This window comes from Dermacentor andersoni, chromosome 6, assembly GCF_023375885.2.
Source record: "Dermacentor andersoni chromosome 6, qqDerAnde1_hic_scaffold, whole genome shotgun sequence".
In the NCBI taxonomy this organism is placed as follows: Eukaryota; Metazoa; Arthropoda; class Arachnida; order Ixodida; family Ixodidae; genus Dermacentor; species Dermacentor andersoni.
In genome coordinates, this window is record NC_092819.1 from 37239561 (window position 1) to 37263203 (window position 23643).

Genomic DNA, 23643 nt, shown 5'->3' on the forward strand with positions numbered 1-23643 from the left:
CTCTTCCTGTATCTGTGGTAAATGGATTATTTCACGCAGAACACTCACACATGATTATGTGTTTTCTTCAAAGTTGCTATGCCATGCATTTGGAAACACATTACCTATTGTATGCACACCGTACATAACATTTCTGTGTGCTAGCCTGACTGTAGACTTACGAAACAAACAATGAAGTGCATGTGTACGCGCTTCAACATGCCGTACTTCAACACCCTTATAGCAAGGGCTATTATATTGCTCATTACACCCGATAGGTGAAGGGGTAATATATTCCTGATCACACCCTTACACCCCATGGGTCGAAGGGTAATATGTTGTTCAAAACACCCTCAAGGGATAGGGTGTTATTGGAATATAGAATAACCATCATAAGGGTGTAATTGCCTATAAAACCCAGCTTTTTCTAGGGTGCTAGGGGGTTAGTTATAGACACTCAAAAAAACCCTTAGGGGTGTAAATTATTTTACAGTGTACTGGAAGCCGCTTCCGGTTCGCTGTCCAAAGCCCACTGGGCCCATAGCTTGCGGTGTGTAAGCAGTCATTGGAATTTATGGCGACGCTATAAATCAAACGTCATCATTAATGCCTAGAAACGGCACGAGGCAAGAGAGAGTAAAATGATACAGCGGAAATGCAGCACGGACTTGGTCATATCGCCGGTTAAGCGAAGTGCGCTCTGAGGAAGCAGTACACTGTAAGCAAAAATTAGCCGAGATGGGAGTTTTATCGGCTTATCAGCCCCAATACCTCCCATGCCCCAAGCATTTACTCCGTCATAGCGGAGTGAAGACGGCACATGTCTTCATTATACTCCGATAGGTTAGGAACGGAGTATAAAAACGACATGACACGATTATACTCCGCACGGAGTTTCAGGTCACGTGGTTGGAAACTCCCCACGGAGTAAATAGCGACGTGCGTGCGTGTGTCAGCGCGCGTCCGTGTGAACCTTGTGAAGCTCCAGTGCCTTCGTTGGTTATTTCATGTGATCATTTGCCGAGAGAACGTATCATCAGTGCACCGAGTAGCTGCAACGACCGATTAGTGTTTTGTGTGAACGTGTCAAGGTTATTTGCACTCGCTGCTCAAACGCGCTGGACGTCTTCCCTGGGTTGTACGCTTGAAAATCCGCGATAATATTTTCGGTGTCCGAGAAAACGCCAATGCGACAAGATGTCGTGCGCCTGTGCAAGGCATGTTTTGGCTGTGTACAGCCGCTCAGTCTACGAGATCGCGCCGTTTGTACATTGAACGCAAAACAAGTCGTGGTATACAACTGTCGGTAGCAGTTCACAAACTTGAGCAAATTGCAGCAGAAAGTGCGACTTCTTCGTCACAGCGACGTTTACTAATCGAAACAGACGACGAAATGTATCACGCTGCCTCCTCGTTGCGTCGTCTGCAGCTGTCGCTGCCGCTTCCCTGGCAATCCTATTGCAAAACCGCCCAGTATTGCAAAACCGCCCAGTGTCCAATACAACGCCGGATTATGGGCCCGTGTCGCGCGGTGCATGCTGGGGCGCTAGTCAGGCACGGCGTACTGGTGCGAAAAAGAGCTCTTGCGCGTTAAATACGTGGTGCCCGGAAACGTATATATATTTTTATATTATAGAAAGCAATAAAGAACGTACTAGTGAAAAAAAAAAAAAAAAGGTCAGATTAGGAATCGAACGACTGACCTTCAGATCTCAAGCGCGGTGCTTTACCACTACGCCATGTGAGCAGGTGGTGCCTTAAGGATAATTTACCATAGTTTAATTGGGCAGAGAGAGGTCTCGTACAGATAGTAAATGTGTTATTGCTCACCAACTAAAACTCACGCCTGTACCAGAGAACTAAAGTTGCTGTTCTTATTGAGTAGTATGCTTGGAAGTGTCACGACATCGATTTGCACTTGCGATAGGTACTTTAACTACGAAAAAAGTCCTAAATTAACCGCCGACCCGGGAAGCTGTATGGGCTGTTACTACTGATTTCGATAGCCGTTTCTTGTTCTTCAGGCATGGGATATGCAACGTTTTCTAAGTTCAGTTATGCGATTCAATTGACACGTCCGTTTAGTCATATATCTTCGTCAGAGAAGCGCAGGCTAGTGCTGGCAGCCTTCGGCGACAGCACGTATACTTAATTGTGTTTATGACGCGTCACATCGGCGCGCATCGCTTCTTGTACTGGCACCGTAGACACGAAAGAAAAAAACAGTTTATTTAAGAACACCGATGCGAAAGTTGAAATATGGAGTGATTTATCCTTGTTTAGTCTTGTTGGTTCCTGAGCACAGACGCGCCGATAGCGTGCAGACGGACTCGGCGGATACGCCTGAGCTTCCGTGGCGGGGAGCGATCTCGGCGCGGGTAGCTGGCGAAAGCTAAAATGCGTGTATTTGAGCCCCAGAACCTTCTTTTAGTACGATAGGGAAAGTGGAAGCGCGCGAATCGCCTCAACTTCGTTGTCGGTGCGATAATATCAATCAGCGGTAGGCTTCGAACTCGGGGTCCGTTCGAGCGCGTCTGAACAACTGGATTTCATGTCCACTCCACAACACTGCGACAAATCCCAGTCATATGTTACGCCCAAACTACTAAAAAACGCGGCGTCCTCTGCGTATGCGTGATTTCGTTCAAGAATTTAGCTATCCGCCCAGTCAAAAGGGAAAATGCAAGAAAAACGAGAGTGATCTTCAGTGTCAAATGTGCATGTATAAACAGGGCAACTTACGCACCTTTGCACCAAGCTGCGACACGAAATAGAGTGTTATGACCCCAAGATATAACGTTATTTAGGACAAGAGACTAGTATCAAGCGATGAAATTGTATAAAGCATTTAATATTCAGCAGCGATCGTCCTCGCGCACTGGAACCAGCGCGGCACAAACACACCCAGCGCAGTTTCCAGTGCGAACCAGCGAACTGCAGCGAGAACCAGCGCCTGTACAGCACAAACCAGTGCGCCCGAGAGTCATGGCAGTGGAACCAGCGTCTCGTCCAGTGGGACCCAGCGTTCTCACGCGTCCCAGTCAGTCCCAGCGAGCGCCAGCGTCCCGGGCATGTGCGATCCAGTGTCAAAAAACGTGCTGGTTTCACACTGGAAGGCACTGGAAGCAACAGACTTGAGCGGCGGCGCTCTCCGTCGCGTTCGGGAAACACCTGCTTCGCGCGCGATCCACCGTGCAACGCGTCGGAGTGGTTTCCGCGGCGATTCGTGTGGTATACGAACAAGCCCCTGCAAACACGACCAGAATACTTCGCAGCCAAGAAGCTGCAAACAAACGTCTATGCTCAGCACTCCTTCGTTTTACACAAAACGATCTTACTAAACGCGAGTGTCGATGTTATGTCGACGCGATGTTATCAACGCGAGTGTCGCCGCAGCGGAGTGCCGTCTATTAGGCTCCCCTTGCAGCCGCTGATATCGCTGGGAGCCACTAGGCTTAGAACCTATCTTCGTCAGGACAATAAACGTCTCTACAATTTTGTCGTGTCTGATGAAAATGCCGCTGGCTGTCCTGACATGGTTGGCAGCGATGAGCAAACACATACGCAAGCCACGCAAACCACCGCGACTCATGATCGCTGTGCTGCCCGCCTATGTATGAGTCAACTTGTATCGCGGATCTCGAGTTGTGACTAAATTAATTAACGTCGTGCCTCAGGGACGGGAGGGCCACATTTAAAACGCCAGGTCCTTTGGAGCTGGCTACTTATATACGTCGAGGTGGTCTTCAAGCACAGCTGCAGAACCAATGAACCAAGAAAAATTGCCGTCAGCCGACATTGTCTGGCCATGACATAAATAAACTGCCAACATATTTAAGCAGAACACGCATAATCACGTAACTGTAACCAGAGATGAGGAATAGTGTAACCTAGCGTCTCATGTTACCAAAGTTATATGTGCTATGCTGAATAAAATCTCTAAGCTTACGCCAAGACAAACTGCCCTAATCTAACTAAACATAGAAAATTAAGGCTAAGCTTTAATAGCATCAGCTTTACACGTGTGACAGGTGGGCCAGTACGTATCGATTCACCCTAGCTTATGGAACATGCTAATGTACCGAAACTCCTTCAAAGTGTAAGCTGCTATACCATATCTAATACCTGTCACACTGGACATTTTAATGTCATTAGATGCAAATTACATTCAGTGCAATAAATGCCATTCGACCTGTGGTGGTGGTACACAACAAAAATTGATGTCATTCGGTCATGATATCAATGGCAATCATTGCAAAAAAAATTGGTGAGAGAACAAGAGCAAGGTATATGTAGAATGTCTATGTAGAAAGTCAACTTATTTTAACATAAATATGGCGTGTCACTTCACCAGAATAACATGCATATAAAACTTCCAATTCCAGAATTTCTAGCCACTACAAGCAAAAACAAGGCTTGACCAGCTTAGTAGCCATAGCCAATAAATTGAAGACAAACAATACGGCTGACATGGCAGTGCTGGATGACGCTCGGTTGCAGTAGCCGAAGCCGTCAGTTGTTGTGTGCTTTGCATTGTGAACAAAGCAATCGGAGGAAGAGGCGAGACTGTCAAATAGATGCATACAGGCACTCGACTGCTTGCAGTATGACTGACCAGTAAAGCGACAGCCGCCAGACGCCACTGAGGTGGAGAGTAAAAAACATTTTGTGAAAGCCTGCCGTACAGCTTTCCTCTAGTCGAAATAGCAGATGCCTTAAATAACACAAAATTAATTACCTCTTTACATTACTGCTTCTGAAATTATGAATGCTCAATGTCATTTTAGTCATTCGCCACGAGTGCAAAGCCGACTGATTTTTTTCAGATTCATTTGATTGCAGAAGTAATTCGATTCTAATGGCATTAAATATTGCTGCGTAACAACCGAATAATGTCATTCAATGCTAATGCCATTCGATTCGAATGACATTAAAATGTCCACTGTGACAGGAGTATAACACAACCACTTGTGAGCCACTGGCGATGTTACCACTATCCATTCATCTTTAGAATGCTGATTAATTATGTTTCAGAATGATTTCATTAAATATGCTAGTCCTATTCCCAAGCCTGTGTGAATCAGTCACTTGTGAAGAAACTTTCCATTTTTCTGTGAAGTATGGGTTAGGTTGCTGCATCAGCTCAGATAGGGTACCAGAAATTGTTTCTACCCGTCAAATGACGAAACACAAGTCTACAGTTACCTTCATTGCCTTTACATTGCACTTATTGCGCAAAGTATAAATGGTATTGCAGCTTTCGAAAAACTGATCCAAAATCAGCTATTTATTTTGCATCCGTATTTTGCTCATGGTGCACATCTTTCTACAGAAATTGCTATATCAATGTCAGCAGCAGAAGCAAAACTAAGGTAGATCATTCTTGTCGCAGATTTTTAGAAAACATTTGAATAAGAAGTGTATTGCAAGCAATCAGTGCAGGCTGAAATTATTTATTTGCTTCATGACTTACAAACAACAGGCGATGGAGGAATCAGATTTTGTGTATTCACATAAATACTTTGTACGTACAAAGTAACTATGCATGGCACAACATATAATACTCCTGAATTCATGTCGAAAGATTGTAACGCATACTGTTGAGTAATATCTCGTGTCTTTTTAACTCTAGAAGTCAACAATGCACCTATGAAATTTTTGTAGTTGGAACAAATGATATGAAGAAATCATATATACTAATTCAGATGAGTAGACAATTACATTTGCCTTTAACATAGTGCACAGCCCTCAGCACTGAGAACATGCTAGAGATATTGACACATCATAGCAAGATTCACATACTGTAACAAGTTTAGATATTTTGCTTTACAGCTCGATGTCCAGAGCTGGATTGCTATTATCTTGTAAAATTACCACTCACGTCAATTTTCAAGGAATAAAAAGCCGGATTATTTCAGCCCCATTACAGATATTTATTTTTTTTATTATCAAGCAAGAACGTCTATAAAAGGCCACTCATTGAAGAAGGCAAACAAAACACTAAATTCCACAATCACAATGCAAGGTCATGCAAACGCCTCGTGGGTTCTATCGCAGATGCAGGTAAATCACAAAGATAACCAGGAAACACTACGTAATCGCGTTTATTCGCTGGAACGCACTGCAGCCACTTGGCTGTAAAAACATCGTACACCACCGCACATTTCTAGTACACACCACGTAGGACACATGTACGCTGCAGATATATGTGTTTTTTTCTGAGGAATGTTCGTGAGTCACACGATAAACACAGAAGGCACGGGCGACAGGCGCGCAACCCGCGCACATTGAACACACCGGCACGAAAGCAAATGCGGACGACACCGGTGTAACCTGCGCTACACGAGTGATGAACCCTGGTAGATTTGATGCTTTCCGACTGAAACAGCTACAACACGCTCGGAAACATCGCACGCTGCACAAGCGTACACCTGATACCGTGTCAACAATTCCTGAGGCTACAGTTGATGTTGATGACAGCAGAAAGTTATTTAAAACGAAGTGACAACGCACGTAGCACGGGCAGGAGCTCATAACGCCATGAAAAAACTTCAATACAGCTGACTTGAAGTGCGGTTCTCGGAGGCCATGCTTTTGCTGGCTGCATACGGCAGAAGTTGTTCAAAATCGAAAACACGCCATAAAATTTTTTTCTACAGTAAAGTATAGCGTGCAATATAGACGCTTCAATGTTCGTTTTTTTTGTCTCGCAACTATACGTAGTTGGGCGCAATACGGCACAAAATGAGTGGGTACTGGTTAATATTAAGGCATCACGGGGGCCACACAACCGCAAAGGTCTACAGATGACGCTCGCCCCATGCGATCGGTTAGTGGCGCAACCCACCACCCTGTTTCAAAGAAGACGCTCATAGCATTCATTCGTCTACTCTGCTCTCTATTTTGCAACTGCCGGTCGCCGGGCGGTTGCGCGAGCCGTTGTGGCGTGTTTGTCTAATCGTGTTGTTTTGTGTTTGGTGTAACGAAATGTGACTTAGTTCGCGAACACAGAAGTGCCAGAAGATAGCTTGTGTCTCTCTGAAACTCGCCATATGCGTGGCGTGCCAGGCAAATGGGGACCAACGATTTTCATGCCCTGGAGTGCGTTCTCTTTTGTGTCTGGTTGCGGGAAGTTCGCTGGACGTCGCAAAGAAATATTGTGTATTATTAGCGTGCCTCAGCTCGTCCACTACGTAGCGGCGTGTAGACTGGGAGTCGACGCAGCACCGGCAACTTGGAGAGCGCTTTTCGACCGCGTCGTACCATTCAAAAGGTAAGTAATCGTGCTTGCTAACCACACGTGTATTGTGCGTGCACTCGTGTGTGCACAGAGTGCACGAGCGTAGAATAGAACCAATAGAACTGCCACGGCAACAGTGGAACCCGTGCTGATGCTTGCTGAGCGCTGGTTGTCAGAATTTAGCTAGGCAAGTTTATTGTCTTAATGCGAAATTGAAAATCATTATAAGCGTTTTCTTCCGTTGAGAAATATTACGTTCGGAAATAATCGTGTTCATCATGTGCGCCTGTGCGTGAGCTCCCGCTTTTCTGCTTAAGTTGCATAACAACGCTCATCTGCATTTTAACAGATTCTTACTGCAATGACGTTTCCTCGCGTATAAATGCTTCTACGTTGTAAATAATCTGTGCTTACGCGGTTCTGAATTTACGAGCAGTTTTGGAAAAAGAAAAACGTAAGCAGTCAAAGCTTGCAACAGGTGCAGATTACTAAATATTTTTAAGACAAGATGTGTTGACATAACTTATGCATAACTAAACATGACCCGAGACAGTTGCTTAAACTAAGTCATGAAAAAATTGAATTGGTATGTAAACAAAGATTCTTTGTAATGTGTTGCTGCTGTGTGTGTGTTAAAAAATTTACGGTGATGAAGGGGTCCCTCTGTTGCCACCCTTCATTAATGCAAACATTATTTTCGTGACTATTTTAGATGCTCCTTGCATGTGTTCACACTGTGACAGCGTTAATGTGCCACTGCTATAAATTAACTGCGAACTTTCCGAACTTATTTTGTAGTGGCGAGGCCGTAACCCACACCAGTGTCCACATAATGGAGGAGCCAGCAGAAATGCAGGGAAACCTTGAATGACTGCCATAGCGCAGTGTGTAATCTGATTGCTTGGTTCAGGTATGTATGATGTGTATGTGTTCCAAAGAGTAGGACCTCAGTATCATTCGTGAATAAGTTTATCAACATATTACTCAACACAGCTTACTAAGTAGGCTAAGTATTTTTGCAACTTGCTGCTTATTTGTGTTCATAGCTGTTATCGTTTTCTATATAAAACTAGATCTAACATGTCCTGATGTTAAGTATTTTTTCTTGCATCAATTGCTTGGCTGCAATTTAAATTTCATTTTTGTTTGGCAGAATAGTTCTTGCGGAAACCCGCAAGGTGGAGAGAAGTAATTAATAAAGGGAAAATCAGACATCCACCCATTCATTGCAATTCTCACAAAGGAAACCCGTACAGGTTCCTCGAAAGAAAAGCCTCGAAGTTCAAGAAAAATTCGTCATGGTCCGGGACTCGAACCCGGGACCACTGCCTTTCCAGGGCAGCCACTCTACCATCTGAGCTAACCAGGCGGCTAGCAAATGGTAGGGTGAAGTCAAATTTGTCAACAGCTGACAAATTCTGTCTGATTTTCCCTTTATTATTTTTGAAAGAGCGTAGGTTTGGGCATGTTGGCATTCCATAACTTTTAGGTTTTTGGCGCACAGAAAGGGGTGAGAGACAGAGGTACGACGCGGAAACAGCGCTAACTTCCAGCAATTGTTTTATTCTACGAAGCGGTACACATATATATAGGTAACAGACAACAGCGTACGCATGCGCATATGTACTGGTTTCTAATCAAATGAGACAGCAACGAGACATGTGTAATGGAAAGTTAAGATGATATCGAAGATGAAAAAGTGACCATGCATAGCCAAAAAATTTTGTGTAATTGCAAGATTAAAATGCCATCTCCGTCAAGCCACCCTCTGTGACGTTTAAAAAATCGAATTCTTTTTTTGAAAGATCGATTGAAGGCGTGCTAACACAGATTATTGAAGCGGCGAAGATCGCTAGTTTGGGGAACGCTCGTGTTAGCGCACCTTCAATCGATCTTTCAAAAAAAGAATTTGATTTTTTTAACGTGTCACAGAGGGTGGCTTGATGGAGATGGCATTTTAATCTTGCAATTACAAAAATTTTTTGGCTATGCATGGTTGCTTTTTCATCTTCGATATCATCTTAACTTTCCATTACATGTCTCATTGCTGTCTCATTTGATTAGAAACCAGTGCATATGTGCATGCTTATGCTGTTGTCTGTTACCCATAAATATGTGTACCGCTTTGTAGAATAAAACAATTGCTGGAAGTTAGCGCTGTGTCCGTGTCGTACCTCTGTCTCTCGTCCCTTTTTGTGCGCTAAAAGCATAAAAGTTATTATTTTTGCTTAGTACACGGTGTATTTCTGACTTTTTTATTTTGGCTTTATTGTTTTGAAACTGTTTCCTATGCTGCAGCTTTTATTTCCATCTTCTTTTCTGTTTATTCTACACGCTTGTGCAGTTTCTGTGCACATAAGAATTCAAAGTGTAGTGGGACAACTACGTTGCATGTCTAAGCACATGGCGTGCTTACCATTGTTTAACATTCATATTTGCCATTATTTATCTCTTGTTCCCAGAATAACTGCCACTGGCAAATACACATTTGATGAGCCGGAACTTTTTGAAATGATACATGAAGGTCATTATTCACTGTGCTGCAGTTACTGCTGTAACATATGGGCAACAGCACAAACATGATCAGAAGAAGGGGGACACATACACACAGTGCTGGCTAATAACTGGTTTTATTGGCAAGGATAGCACACCTTATATATGCCAGTGAAGCAAAGGAAATGAAGGGGAAAACACGTCAAGGGTGATAGCGTGCTAACCACGCAAGCACAATACAGCCAACCAAGCGCAACAATATGCAAACAATTATTTTTCTTTGCCGTCTGAAGCCCCGGTAGCCACATGTAGAAGATCAAATTCAGCATCACAGAGAGCAAGGGAAGGAGTGCTAAAGCACCTGCTACCAAATTTTCTAATGTAGTAGGCTTCTAAACTGATGCGTGCGGTCGTGTCACTGCCCTTTCCTAGAATCGTCTCTTTCATCCAGGCCACCCATTCAGTATACTTGCTAACGTTCGCAACTAAATGTGCATATTTATCATCTAGTTTCTTTTTTTCACTTTTTGAGCGTGTTCCCTTAAACGGTCATTGACACAGCGACCAGTTTCGCCGACGTAAACCATCCCACATGACATGGGGATGCAATACACCACTCCAGTGGAACATTTTACTAACAGCGGTTGGTGGTTCTTCTGGCATCCACGTTTTCTGGCGTTACAGATATGTGGACACAACTTTCCCAGCTTAATTGGGGCAGAGCAACAAATTGACACGCCGTGCCTACTTGCCACCTTCTTAAGATTGTGGGAAAATTTATGGATGTAAGGGACCACCTCTGTCTTACGTGCCTTCCATTGATCCTCAGCCAGTGTACTTCCTGATCCTCACTTGAATTTTGGAAGTGGGATTTCAGAAACGGCAGTCAAGACCAAGACGGGGAACCTGCAGCCAAAGGCGGCTTGCCTGATTATTAAACGTGGGCTTAATCTGAGGTGGGCACGATTTTTGGAGAGCTGATGCCATACACAACACCGCTATACCTCTCTTAATTGTCTTGGAGTGTGCAGAGTCAAAGGGCAGCAACTTCTTAGCTCGTCGGTAGTAGCCCCAGCAAACATGTCCATCACAGAACATGATTTCTAGGTCTAAAAACTGTAAACTTGAAAGGTCCGGGAGTTCATGGGTGAAACGCAACCCATGTCTATGTTTGCTAAAAATGGAAAATATTTTGCCTAATGTAGAGGGGTAGGGGAAGGTAGGCTGCTTTTTTAAAAGCACTAAAACATTCTCAACATACCTAAAAAATTTTAAAACTGGCATCCATTAAACATCTGTTCCAGTGCATTTTCCACCTTGGCCAGAAAAATGTCAGAAAGAATAGGGGCTACGCAAGAGCCTATGCAGATGCCATCGCGCTACAGAAATGACTACTCGTGAAATACAATAAATGTAATTAATTTAGGGAAAATGAGGTATCCACCAAATCATAGCAATTGCTACAAAGGAAACCCATGCGGGTTCCTTAAAGAAAAGCCTTGCAGTTGAATAAAAATTTGTCCTAGTCCGGGACTAGAACCCAGGACCACTGCCTTTCCAGGGCAGCCACTCTACCAGCTAACCCGGTGGCTAGCAGGTAGTAGGGTAGCAGATGTCAATCGTAGCAATTAATTGCTACGATTGAGTGGATGTCTCATTTTCCCATAATTAATTACTTATCTCCACCTTGCGGGTTTCCGCAGAACTATTACCACAATAGAAGTAGAGTTCAAATGAAACTGCAATAATGATAGAAAGTTATGAACGGACAAACCGACAGTGTTCTGGAAGGATACGTCGCCATTATTTTCAATGCACTCTTTGATACACGCTAGCAGTTGATTCTGCGGGACAGAATGAATCGTCCTGCACGCCTGCTGAAAAACCGAAACCAACATGATCATTTCCCTTTAAAATCTACTACTGCGACTGATTGCTTTAGAAGAAATGGGTCGTTCAAAGCTAGCGTCTTCAGCTTCTTAGCAAAAACTGGCTAACACACTTCTGCCACGATCCCTCTTCACTAACAGTAGTGCTAAATGGAACTTCGGGCTTATGTGTCTTGGCTGTGAAAAACCCCCTCAAACTGTTCCCTCTGCTGTTAGATATGTCCCTGGCAAAATTTTTGAGGTCTAATTGCTTACAAAACTCAACGAACTTGGTTTTTACTTGCACTTCACTTTTCTCTCCAGGGTCAAAGTTCTTATTAGCCGCTACCAAACCTTTTTCATTGTAAGTTCTCTTGGCCAAAATAATGAACCCACCCTGCTTGCCAGCTTGCATAAGCATCAGGTTGTTACTCTTAAAGAAAGAGATGTCATTCAACAATCTAGTACGGTACGAGTCCGGGGTTTTCGGAGCAAACTTTCGCAGGCAGTCAATACCTTCAAGAAGGCAGCTGTCCCGATTATCATCTTTTCCTGAGTGGCCACTTTTCGATTCATTGCAGTGATATCATGCACAGGAACATCAGCTTGGACCCCAAATTTGGATCCTTTCTGCAGATGTTGCATAATCTTCTCTGGTATATGGATGTCCCCCATGACGCTGACATTGCTTCCATCTTGCGTCATTTTCTTGTCTCCTGTACAACAGAGCAACATATTCAAGATGCACCTCCACCTGCACTCCATGAGCTGTGCCACTAGGCGCTTCAAAGACGCGAGCTTCTAAATCACAAGCCAGTCAGGATGGTCCTTAAATCACAGAAGGTGCAACCTGTCCTGAGCGACTTATTCTGCAAAGTCTTTTCACGTGCCCCCACGCTGGTTTCACAGGGCCGAAGAGGGCACTCACTTCGTTATGGACGAGTCATTTCCGGATGGAAAAGGCGAACTGTCTTGACTAGCATGTTGCATGGGCGATGTGACTGAGTAGAAGGTTGATGGTGGAAAAGGTGCCTTACAACCTTACAAGAGGAAGGAAAGACACTTCACCTTTTGCATCCGGAAAGGACTCGTCCCTAATGAAGTAAGTACCCTCTTCAGCCTTGTGAAACCAGTGTGGGGGCATGTGAAAAGATTTTGCAGAATAAGTCACTCAGAACTGTGACAACAAGTCCAACTTTTTCAGGACTGGTTCCATCTTCTGTGTTTTAAGGACCATCCTGATTGGCTTGCGATTAAGATGCTTGCATCTTGAATGAGTTGCTCCGGTGTTCAGGAGGAAAATGACGCAAGATGGAAGCAATGTCGTCATGGGGGACGTCCACATACCAGGGAAGATTATGCATCATCTTCAGAAAGGATCCAAATTTGGGGTCCAAGCTGATGTTCCTGCACATGATCTCACTGCATTAAATTGGAAAGTGGCCACTCAGGAAAAGATGATAATCGGGACCACCGCCTTCTCAAAGGTGTTGACTGCCTGCTAAAGCTTGCTCCAAAAACCCCGGACTCGCACCATAGTAGATTGTTGAATGACATATCTTTTTTTAAGAGCAACAACCTGATGCTTACGCAAGCTGACAAAGAGAGTGGGCTCATCGTATTACCCAAGTTAGAGAAATTTATTTACAGAAAGGCAGAGAGGTCGGCCTGAGCTATAACTTGCTCTGGCCTGCTACTCTACACTGGGGAAGAGGGACGGGGAGGGAAAGGGCTGATGAATGATGATGGTATAAGGAAGAGATGCGTATATACAAATTCAGAGTTGTGGCCTCTCTAAAGCCGTGCGTCCAGCCCAGTGGCTTGGAGAAAAGCTACAGCGGCTCTTGTTACCAGGGCTGCGCTGTTTGCATTAGGCCAAGGACCTAAAAGAAACTCGTCCGATAGCGGTCTCTCATGGATCTTTGCAATGGAAGAGACAAGTTGCTGTCGTTCTTGCGCGTAGGTGGGACACACACAAAATATATGTTCAAGCGTTTCTGGCACCTCACAGAATTCAGTTTGGGCTAGTATCACTGGCACCTATCATATGTCTATAACGGTTGGTGAATGCGACACCAAGGCGAATCCGGTGCACCATGCTCGTGTGGCTTCTTTTGAGCTTGTGAGGCATACGAAATTTCATTTCTTGGTCCCATTTGTGTAATCGCTTGTGTCGTCGATCTGGTTAGGTCCAGTGTTTCTAACGTAGAGTTGCGGTTTACGCGACGAAGTAGGACGTTTGTGTCTGCACGTGAGAACGGAATGCGTACTTTACAAGCATTATCTAAAGCAGTTTTCGCTTCAGCTTCTGCCTGTTCGCTCCCGATCAGGCCACAGTGTGAGGGTATCCACTGAAAGGTGACATTGTGGCCATATCTAGTTGCGTGGTCGAGCCGTTCTGTAATTTCTATAGCCATGGAATAATACGGGCCCCGTCTGAGGACACAGTCAATCGTTTGAAGAGCTGGCTTGCAATCGCAGAATATTGTCCATGCGTGAGGAGGCTCCTCGGAGAGAAATCGAAGTGCCTCCTGGATAGAAACAAGTTCTGAGGCAGGCAGTTGATGTTGCGCTATGGCCTAGTTTAAACTGCCGAGCAATGATCATATGTGGAATGACAAAGGCTGCAGTGGAGGCATATGGTGTGACAGAGCCATCGGTATACACGTGTGCAGTATCTCCCTACTTTGCAGAAATGTGCCACAGGGCAAGTTGCCTGAGGCCAATAGATGCAACGGATATGACTTTTTAGTAATTCCAGGTATCTGCAATGTAACGACAGGTTTAGGCAGAACCCACGGGGGTATTCTTGGAATACAGGCGGGAGAAAATCTCGATTGCAAAACGCGTTGATGGCGCGATATAGTCCTTGAAAAGCTGGAACCTGGGTGGGTGGCAGGGAGCGATGACAGAGGATGGTGCCTGTGTCGGGTCAACACGCGAAGGTACATTCGAAGAGGCTCGCAGAGCAAGTATACCCCAATATGACAAGTAAGAGCTTCCGCTATTGTTCCATTGGTTGACGTGCATCGTGGGAGGCCTAAACACGTGTGCAATGCTTGAGCTTGAATGCTCTCCAGCGCGCGCACACAGCTAAGTCTCATGCTTGAGAGCGCCGGAATGCTGTACCGTATATACCCTACGAATAGTGCTTGGTACAGTTGGAGTAACGACGACTCCGAGGGGCCCCATCTTGTTCCTGCAACGATGCGAAGGACGTGAACAAAACTCTTCAGCTTTGACTTCAGTGCGGCGACATGTCTTGACCAAGATAATCCCCGGTCTATGACTACACCAAGGAATCTGTGGTGTGTAACCGTAGGTATCGCTACTCCGTTAATGATTATCGGATACCTGGTCATTTGTTTTCGCGTGAATGTAATCACAGAACATTTTTCTGTTGAGAGTTGGAGGCCTTGACGCCGCAGATACTTAGCTGTGATTGTCACTGCACGTTGAAGCCTAGCACGCATTTGGGGACAGGTGGCTCCAGATGTCCATATGCATATGTCGTCCGTATATGCGCTAATCTTCACCGTGCTAGGAAGTTCGGATGCAAGGCCAATCAATGCAACATTGAAAAGAGTTGGACTGAGAACTCCTCCTTGTGGAACACCTCAATGTATATGGTACTGTCCGGTGTCACCATCACTTGTCGACATATACACCGTGCGGCCACTGAGGTAGCTAACAATCCATGCATATAGCCGGCCACCGACGTCTAAATCTTCCAGTGCATCAAGGATTGCATAATGGAGTACATTGTCGTATGCACCCTTAATATCCAGAAAAACAGCTCCAACTAACCGACGGCGACTTCTTTCTTGTTCAACAGTGGATACCAAGTCAATAACACCGTCAATGGAAGAACGGCCTCTTCTAAATCCATGCATAAAATCAGGAAAGCAAATATTTTTCTCTAGAAACCATTCCAGCCTTGACAAGACCATTCTTTCCATTACTTTGTCGGCGCAACTGGCTAAGGTGATCGGTCTGCAGGAGGAGAGCTCGTTAGGGTATTTCCCCGGTTTAAGCAGGCCTACAACGCAACTGCATTTCCAAGAATCTGGAACATTTCCTGTCTCCCACGTCATATTATAATAAGATAGAAGAAGACGTCATGATTCGATGCCAAGATGGGTCACGTCGGCAGCAGGACCAGACGGAATCCCATACGTTACCCAAGGGAATTTACAATGAAAAATGTTTGGTAGCGGCTAATAAGAACTGTGTCCCTGGAGAGAAAAGTGAAGTGCGAGGAAAAATTAAGTTCGTTGAGTTTTGTACCAATTATACCTTGGAAAGTTTGCCAGAGACATATCTAACAGCAGAGGGAACAGTTTGAGGGGGGTTTTCACAGCCAAGAGACATAAGCCCAAAGTTCCGTTTAGCACTATTGTTAGTGAACAGGGATCGTGGCAGAAGTGTTAGCCAATTTTTGCTAAAGAAGCTCAAGGCGCTAGCTTTAAACGACCCATCACTTTTAAAGAAATCAGTCGCAGTAGTACAGTCTTTAGAGCGAAATGATCATGTTGGTTTCGGTTTTTCGGAAGACGTGCAGGAGTTGTTTAATTCTGTTCCACAGAATCAACTGCTAGCATGTGTCAAAGAGTGCATAGAAGATAACGGCGACGTATCCTTCCAGAACACCGTTGGTTTGGCCGTTCATAATTTTCTATCTTTATTGCAGTTTTATTTGAACTCGACTTTTATTGTATTTGACAAGCAGCTGTTTTTGCAGTGCGATGGCATCTGCATAGGGTCTTGCGTAACCCCTAATCTTTGTGACATTTTTCAGGTAAAGGTGGACAACACACTGGAACAAGTGTTTAATGGGGGGCCAGTTTTAAAAATTTTTCGGCATGTTGACACTTATTTGGTGCTTTTATAAACAGTAGCCCACCTTCACCTACCCTCTACAGTAGGCAAAGTGTTATCTATATTTAGCAAACATAGACGTGAGTTGCCTTTCACCCTTGAACTTCCGAACCTTTCAATTTTAGTTTTTATACGTAAAGATTACGTTCAGTGATGGACATGTTGGCTGGGCCTCCAACCCACGGGCTAAGGAATTGCTGCCCTTTCACTCGGCACACTCCAAGACAATTAAGAGAAGTATACAGGTGTTGCGTATGGAATAGGCTCTCCAAAAATCGTGCCCACATCAGATTAAGCTCAGTTTTCATAATCAGGTAAGCCGTCTTTTAGCTGCAGGGTTCCCCATCTCGGTCTTGACTGCCATTTCAGAAGTCCTCCTTGAAAAGTTTAAGTGTGGATGTGGAAGTGCAATGGTTGAGGATCAACTGAAGGCACCTAAGACAGAGGTGGTCCCTTACATCCACAAACTTTCCCACAATCTTAAGGTGGCAAGTAGGCACGGTGTGCCAATTTGTTTCTATGCCCGAAATGAGCTGGGAAAGTTGTGTCAACGTATATGTAATGCCAGAAAATGTGGATGCCAGAAGAAGCACCAACCGCCGTTAGCAAAATGTTCCACTGGAGTGGTGTATTGCATCCCCATGTCATGTGGGATGTTTTCTGTCCGTGAAATTGCTCGCTGTATCAATGACCGTTCAGGGGAACACCCTCAAAAACTGAAAAGAAAAAACACTAGATGAGAAATATGCACATTTAGTTGCGCACGTTAGCAAGTATACGGATTGTGTGGCCCAGTTGAAAGTCACGACGATTCTAGGAAAGAGCAGTGACAAGACTGCGCACATCAGTTTAAAAACCTTCCACATTAGAAAATTCGGTAGCAACTGTTTAGCACCCCTCACTTTGCTCTCTTTGATGCTGAATCTGATCTTCTGGGTGCGGCTATCGGGGCTTCAGATTGCAAAGGAAAAGAAAAATAATTGTTTGCGCTTTGTTGTGTTTGGTTGGCTTCATTGCGCTTGTGAACTTGGCACGCTGTCACCCTTGACATGATTTTCCCTTTCATTTCCCTTGCTTCACTCTGGCATATACAGGGTGTCCCACATAACGTGAGCCAAGAATTTAAAAATGAAAGGCACGTGTGAAGGGAATTGAACGAAACCCATACTATTCGCAATAGCCTATAGTAACTCAGACAATTTTTTGTTTTCCCCATAACTTGCTAATTAAATAAGTTTAATTGCAGAACTTTTAGTTATTGGCTGAGGACCCCAAGTGTGGTACGCAGATTTGTAGAGCACCTTCAGAAACCACCGATCGAGTTCTTTCCTTTACTAAATGTCTCATGTAGTCCGTTTTTCCTGGTTGCAAAGAAAGCCCATGAAATATGATGAAGGCCACGTGATGGAACATAGTGGTATTGTGCTGCTCTCAAGCGTGCGTTCGGTGAACAAGGTTGGCTGCATCGTGACTGGTGACGAGAAAGTGGCAGGGCATTCTTTATCTCATTGGCACCGCTCCGCCTGCAGCATGCATTTTCGCCATCATCCGACGGGAGCCGACCTTGTTCACCGAAGGCACGCTTGAGAGGAGCACAATACCACTGCGCAAGCACTCTGTCACGTGCCTTGTTTCATATTTCGTGGACTTTCTTTGCAACTCAGAAGAAATGACTATGTGAGACGTATCGTAAAGCAAACAACTCGATCGGTGGTTTCTGAAGGGGCTCTACAAATCTGTGTGCCATACTTGGGGTCCTCAGCCAATAATTAGAGTTGGGTAATTAAATTTAATTAATTGGCAAGTTATGGGGAAAACAAAGGATTGTAGGAGTTACTATAGGCTATTGCGAATAGTATGCATTTGGTTCAGTTCGCTTCCAACGTGCCTTTCATTTTTAAAAAAATTCCTGGCTCAAGTTATGTGAGACACCCTACAAGGTGTGCTATCCTTGCCAATAAAATCAGTTGTTAGTCAGCACTGTGTGTACGTGTCTGCCTTCTTGTGGTCTGTTTGTGCTGTTACCCATATGTTTCGAGATGAACCAACTCTCCCAAAAGGAAGTATTGATGACGTTACTGCTGTACTGAGGTGTTTTCTAGTAAGCTTGATTTTTTTCTCTCCCATAAAAAAAAATTTGCCAAGCTATGCCCATTCATGCAAATAGGCATTGTAGCAGTTAAGAGTCTATGTCCAGTTACATTATTTTTCACTTTAAGTAAACACAGTATAGATCACATAGTTAGCTGATAGATCCGTGTATTGATGCTCAATCATTAAAGAACACTATTTCATACATAGTGCTAAATTGTCTGGTTGCATTTGCTCGTTGTTGCTCATCAAATGAATTTAATTTCAACTGCACCACATAGAACATTCCGATTGGCACTTCTGTAATTTTAATAGTGATAATCAACCAACAAGCCCTAATTCAACAGCTGTCATGAATAATTTCTAATACTTTGGGTCCCTTTTCATGTGTTCTGTTTCACACTATGTATTTGGTCAGCGCAGTGGGCATTTTTATATTCAATCTGCTTGGTGCTGTTGAGGTCAGAATATCTTCAACCAGCAAGTCTAAATTATAATGCTATCAATAAAACTTCGATTACTGGGCAGATGAAAGCATTTTATCTCATTCTAAAAGTATCTTTGTTGTAACCACCAGTGTCTAGAGCAAGCATCATATGCACAGCAACTCATAATAAGTTTTTAAGTTGGATGGGCGAGTACCTATAGCTAAGTATACCTGTGCATATACTTTCTACATATTAGCTAGTATTTTAGCCACACGAAACAGCCTATGTTGTGTTTGCTGAAGTCAAATTTATGGTTGATGCACCTGCTTTTTTTTGTTGTGCACTTACACTTCTGTGGTCTCTTAAGCACTGTAGTCGTGTGACAGCTGAAGTATTGCAGTAGTGTCGAAGTTAGCGTGCTACACTATGCCGACACATACCTATCACCGTATTCGTGCATTTTCCGAGAACCAGCTGTGTTCACTAGGTGAAATTTGTAGTGTCCTTATGAGTTTGCCATTCAGTTCATGTAACTTTTCAGGACAGAATTTGCACAGGGAGGGAAGGGAGACCATACAACATGACTGGTGCTATGCATCAGATTTAGATTGTTCATCTGTTTTTTTCACCTCTGGTAACGGAATGGCCAACAATAACAGTAAGGAATATCACTTAAATACTGGGACGTGTCAGTCCGCTCTCATTATGATTGTGTGGAAAAGAGGAACACTCTCTAAATGACACAGAATAGCAATCACTCTGTGCTTTCTAATTCTATTTGTTTGCAACATTTGCCCTCATTCTAAAAGAACGTTTGTGCAGTACAAGTGCACATGCAGTGTAAATATTTTCTGTATTCCTTCCCATAAAATAAACATTTAAACATTGAATTGGTAGCTTTTGTGCGCTGTGGTCTCTCTTCTGTCCCTTGTGTTGTATGCAAAAGTTAAACATGAACATGCACCAACTTTCTCAGTTACTCGTCAGTCAGTGTTGATAAACTCACAATGTTTCCAGCCAGAACATTCTTACCATTTATGTCACATCCAGTCAGTATAGTACTACTCTGGCTTTTCATAAAGCATGCTAATATGTACTTCTGCATTTATAGTTTATGTAATGATAGCCTAACAGCACAAGCCAAAAGTTGTAGAGATACAAGCCGTCTAATTGCTCAGAGGGTGATCAGAGGCGGATACTAAGAGAGCTCTTCTGATTGGCTGGTACAACCTGTACCACACAGTAACTTTCTCTTGAGCGACTTGGTCATTGCTAAATGCCATGCTGTTGTAGTGCAACAAACTGCAAAAAGAAAGATACAAAAGGACAGAAAGAAGGGAAAGAAAGATGGCACTACACTTACAACTGTTTATTAGGCACAAAACTTGCTACATATATATTGCGCACACTCTTGACATCAGGGGCAGCAAAAAGAGCAAGTGACAGGTCATGTTGTTTGTGTGAAACCCAACAATTTCATTTCCACATCATATAAAAACATATGTTTGACTAACACATGCTTGACCACTGATCTGAATGTGATATGCCTCTAGTAGTTCCCGCGTGGTTTTATCTCTACTCATACCTGGGATTCTCACCTCAGAAAAACGTGGCTTACAGGAGCACGATTTGCAATGTGCAGAGAGATGGGTGTTCATATCCTTTTTTAAATTGTTTTTGTTCCCTCATTCGGTCATTCACACAATGGCCAATCTGCCCGACATAGGTTTTCCCATAACTTAACGGTGTCTGGTAAATCACGTGGACTGCTTTTCCACATAGCTTTTTTGTCTAGTTTCAAGCATCGTGTCCAGCAGCTTTTAAATGCCAGATTTCCTCATTCGGTCATCACCTAGTGGCAGAAACCTCGCTGCAGCAACTCAAATGTTACAATAATCCGAAGGGGAGTGAGGGAAGTAAGCACGATTCCCAAAGAAAGGCTCAAGTGGCTCCTTATTACCACAGGGTGAGCCACAGCCTCAAGGCAGCGAACAGGTATGAGGTACCTGTTGTTTTCTTCCTCGAACACGCTGTCTTGCCTATGTCCCCGAATCATAGAATGTGCAGTGCAAATGTACGAAGTCAAACATGCAAAGTGCTACGTGGAAAAGTGTCCCACTGCTGTGGTTTACCAGATACATGTACCGCTAAGTTACAGGAAAACCTACATCGGGCAGACTGGCCGTTGTGTGAACGACTGAATGAGGGAACATGCAAACAATTTAAAAGCGCATATGAATGCCCATTTTTCTGTGTATTGTATACCGTGCTGCTGTACTGTAAGCCAAGTTGTTCTGTGGTGAGAATCCTAGGTAAGAGTAGCGATAAAACTGCGCAGGAACTGCTAGAGGCATGTCACATTCGTATAACTGGTCAAGCGTGTGTTAGTCAAACATCTGTTTTGTTATATGATGCAAAAAGGAATTGTTGGGTTTGATGAAAACAAGATGATCTGACACTTGCTCTTTTCTTCCCCTGATGTCGAGAGTGTGCGCGGTATATATGTAGCAAGTTTTGTGTCTAATAAACAGTTGAGTGTGGCGCCGTCCTTCCCTTTTTTCTGTCCATTAGAACCTTTCTTTTTCCAGTTTTTCGTGCTACACCATGCCGTACAACCTGTACCACTTTCTACGCTTCACAAAGCTGAAAGTCAACTTGGGCTCACTGAAAGTCGTTGTGTATTGCTTGTGTAGTCTCTTTAAAGATTACTTTCAAACAGAGGTAAGCCATATAATTTTGTGTGGAGCCCCTGCACTAATGCCACTGGACATACTTCTTTTTGCTGCCAGCAGTTAGTGACATAAAACCAATGGCTGATTGCACAAACAATAAAGATGCATAAAAAATGCTTGATGTCAGATTTCTCAGGTTCCTGTAAACAAAGCAAATTAGCTGCTTTAATGAGAAAGTTTGGCAGACTGGGTGGGAATAGAACCTGGGGTGTGAAACAAGGACACTTCTGTGATGCCACAATATCCATGTGCTTTTGGAAGTAACCGTTGCAGATGTAAACGCTACTGAGGGTGAGCTTTGTGTTGTGCCAAGAACTAGGTCTTTAAAAATCGGTTGTCAGTCCCTTTAAGGTGTGCCTACTGTGTGTCATATCGTGCACGTCACATTGCAGCCATCTGGTTCACTAAAGATGCTTTCACGTTCCCACACCTAAGCAGTCTTAACGTGTCTCTGCCCTTTTATTGCAGGTGCACCTAGCAAATGTATACATTGACGAGGAGTGGCACCTGCTCTAGTGCCATGGCTAGGACTCCCTGTTCTGCAAAGAACTGGCGAAACTGGTGTGCGGAGTTCTGGCACTCAGGATAGGAGCATCACGGGGCTCTTTGGTGGTGCTTCCTGAACGACCGCAATTTCATTGAGAAGCCGGCATTGAGCCTCCATAAATTGGAAGCTGTGGACAGTATCATCGACATTGTTTCAAATTTGTTTGTGTAATGTTTGTAACAATACATGTATTACAGCGAAATGATTAATTTTCCAGATGCACTTGATGCATATCTTTCGAGATGTGGTGCCCCTGAGGAGGAGAAATCGCGGTGCTCAAAATGGACCGTAGCCTAGCAGACATGCTGAGAGAAATTAAGTAAGCGTGTAATTGCAAACATGTGTACATGCAGTAAACCTCGTTAATTTGAACTCGTGGGGGCCATGCGAAATGTCAGGACTAAGCAAACGCAACCAAAATGGTTTAAAATATATATTTATGTTTCGGCTTCCCACGGGAGCCTTGTTCACAATGAAACCAGCAGCAGAGTAGGTAACGTTCTTATCTGCAGCTCAAAACATGATTAAGGTACTTGGCATACATGGACATGGATGATTAGAGATTCAAGATAAAGACGCGTAAAATGATTTCATTCCTTAACAATCAAGCGATATTTTTCCTAGCTAATTGTGACGTAGTTGCGCAGTGCTTGGCCAGGGCATTCGATGCAAAGTATCGTTTCTGGACATCATTCCTGTGCTGTTTAAGTCTTTTTTTGGAGTTGCCGGTTTCTCCGATGTAGACGTACCGACAGTTCGCACACCGAAGGACCTACACTACGCCTGGGAACTTGCCCTTTTCCGAACGGTCTTTCACATGCATGAGCTCATGTTTACGTTTTGGAACGTGCACAGCCTGCACATCATATGACCACAACGCATGCAAGGGTCTCGCTTATGCAGGGGACCTATGGTATTGAAGCCCATTTTTCGGGGGGTCCAGGGAGGGTGGGTACTGCGCAAGCCAGCTGACACCCTACTGTGTCAATGGAGTACTCAGGGTATCCACAAGCCATCAATTCCCACTGCACAAGTGAATTGTCTGCCATGTGGTCTTCTACTGTTGTGCACACATTTTTCACCCAACGAAGGAGAGAGCAGACAACAGACCTCTTTTGCAAAGCAGGGTGCACCAATGTGTAGTTGAGGTAGCGCCCCGTGTGAGTTAGCGTCCTAAACACCTCGAATAACAGGTTTGGCCCTTTATGCTGCACGAGGCTGTCCAAAAATGACAGTTGGCCTTCAGATTCCACTTCTATGGTGAACTTAATTGCTGCTTGCATTACTGTTTAAGTGAGCCGTGAGGAGGTGAATATTCTGTTGTTGCAAAACTCTGAAACAGTCGACATATCTGAAAAAGACCTTAGGTGTCGATGTAAACGAGCTA

The 23643-nt window shown here is 44.1% G+C and overlaps 1 long non-coding RNA gene and 1 other non-coding gene across 3 annotated transcripts; one reads left to right on the plus strand and one right to left on the minus strand.

The window, feature by feature from the left end:
* The first annotated feature begins 6929 nt into the window (after positions 1 to 6929).
* LOC129382318 (uncharacterized) lies at positions 6930 to 23367 on the plus strand. Of its 2 annotated transcripts, none has more exons than XR_008610399.2 (3): positions 6930 to 7252; positions 8018 to 8129; positions 22178 to 23367. It is a non-coding gene; the product is annotated as an uncharacterized lncRNA (long non-coding RNA). The 2 variants fall into 2 exon arrangements; XR_008610400.2 differs by lacking the exon at positions 22178 to 23367 and adding an exon at positions 12162 to 12447.
* Positions 8514 to 8588, minus strand: TRNAS-GGA (transfer RNA serine (anticodon GGA)). Its single transcript has one exon. It is a non-coding gene; the product is annotated as a tRNA-Ser (tRNA).
* Positions 23368 to 23643: the final 276 nt, after the last annotated feature.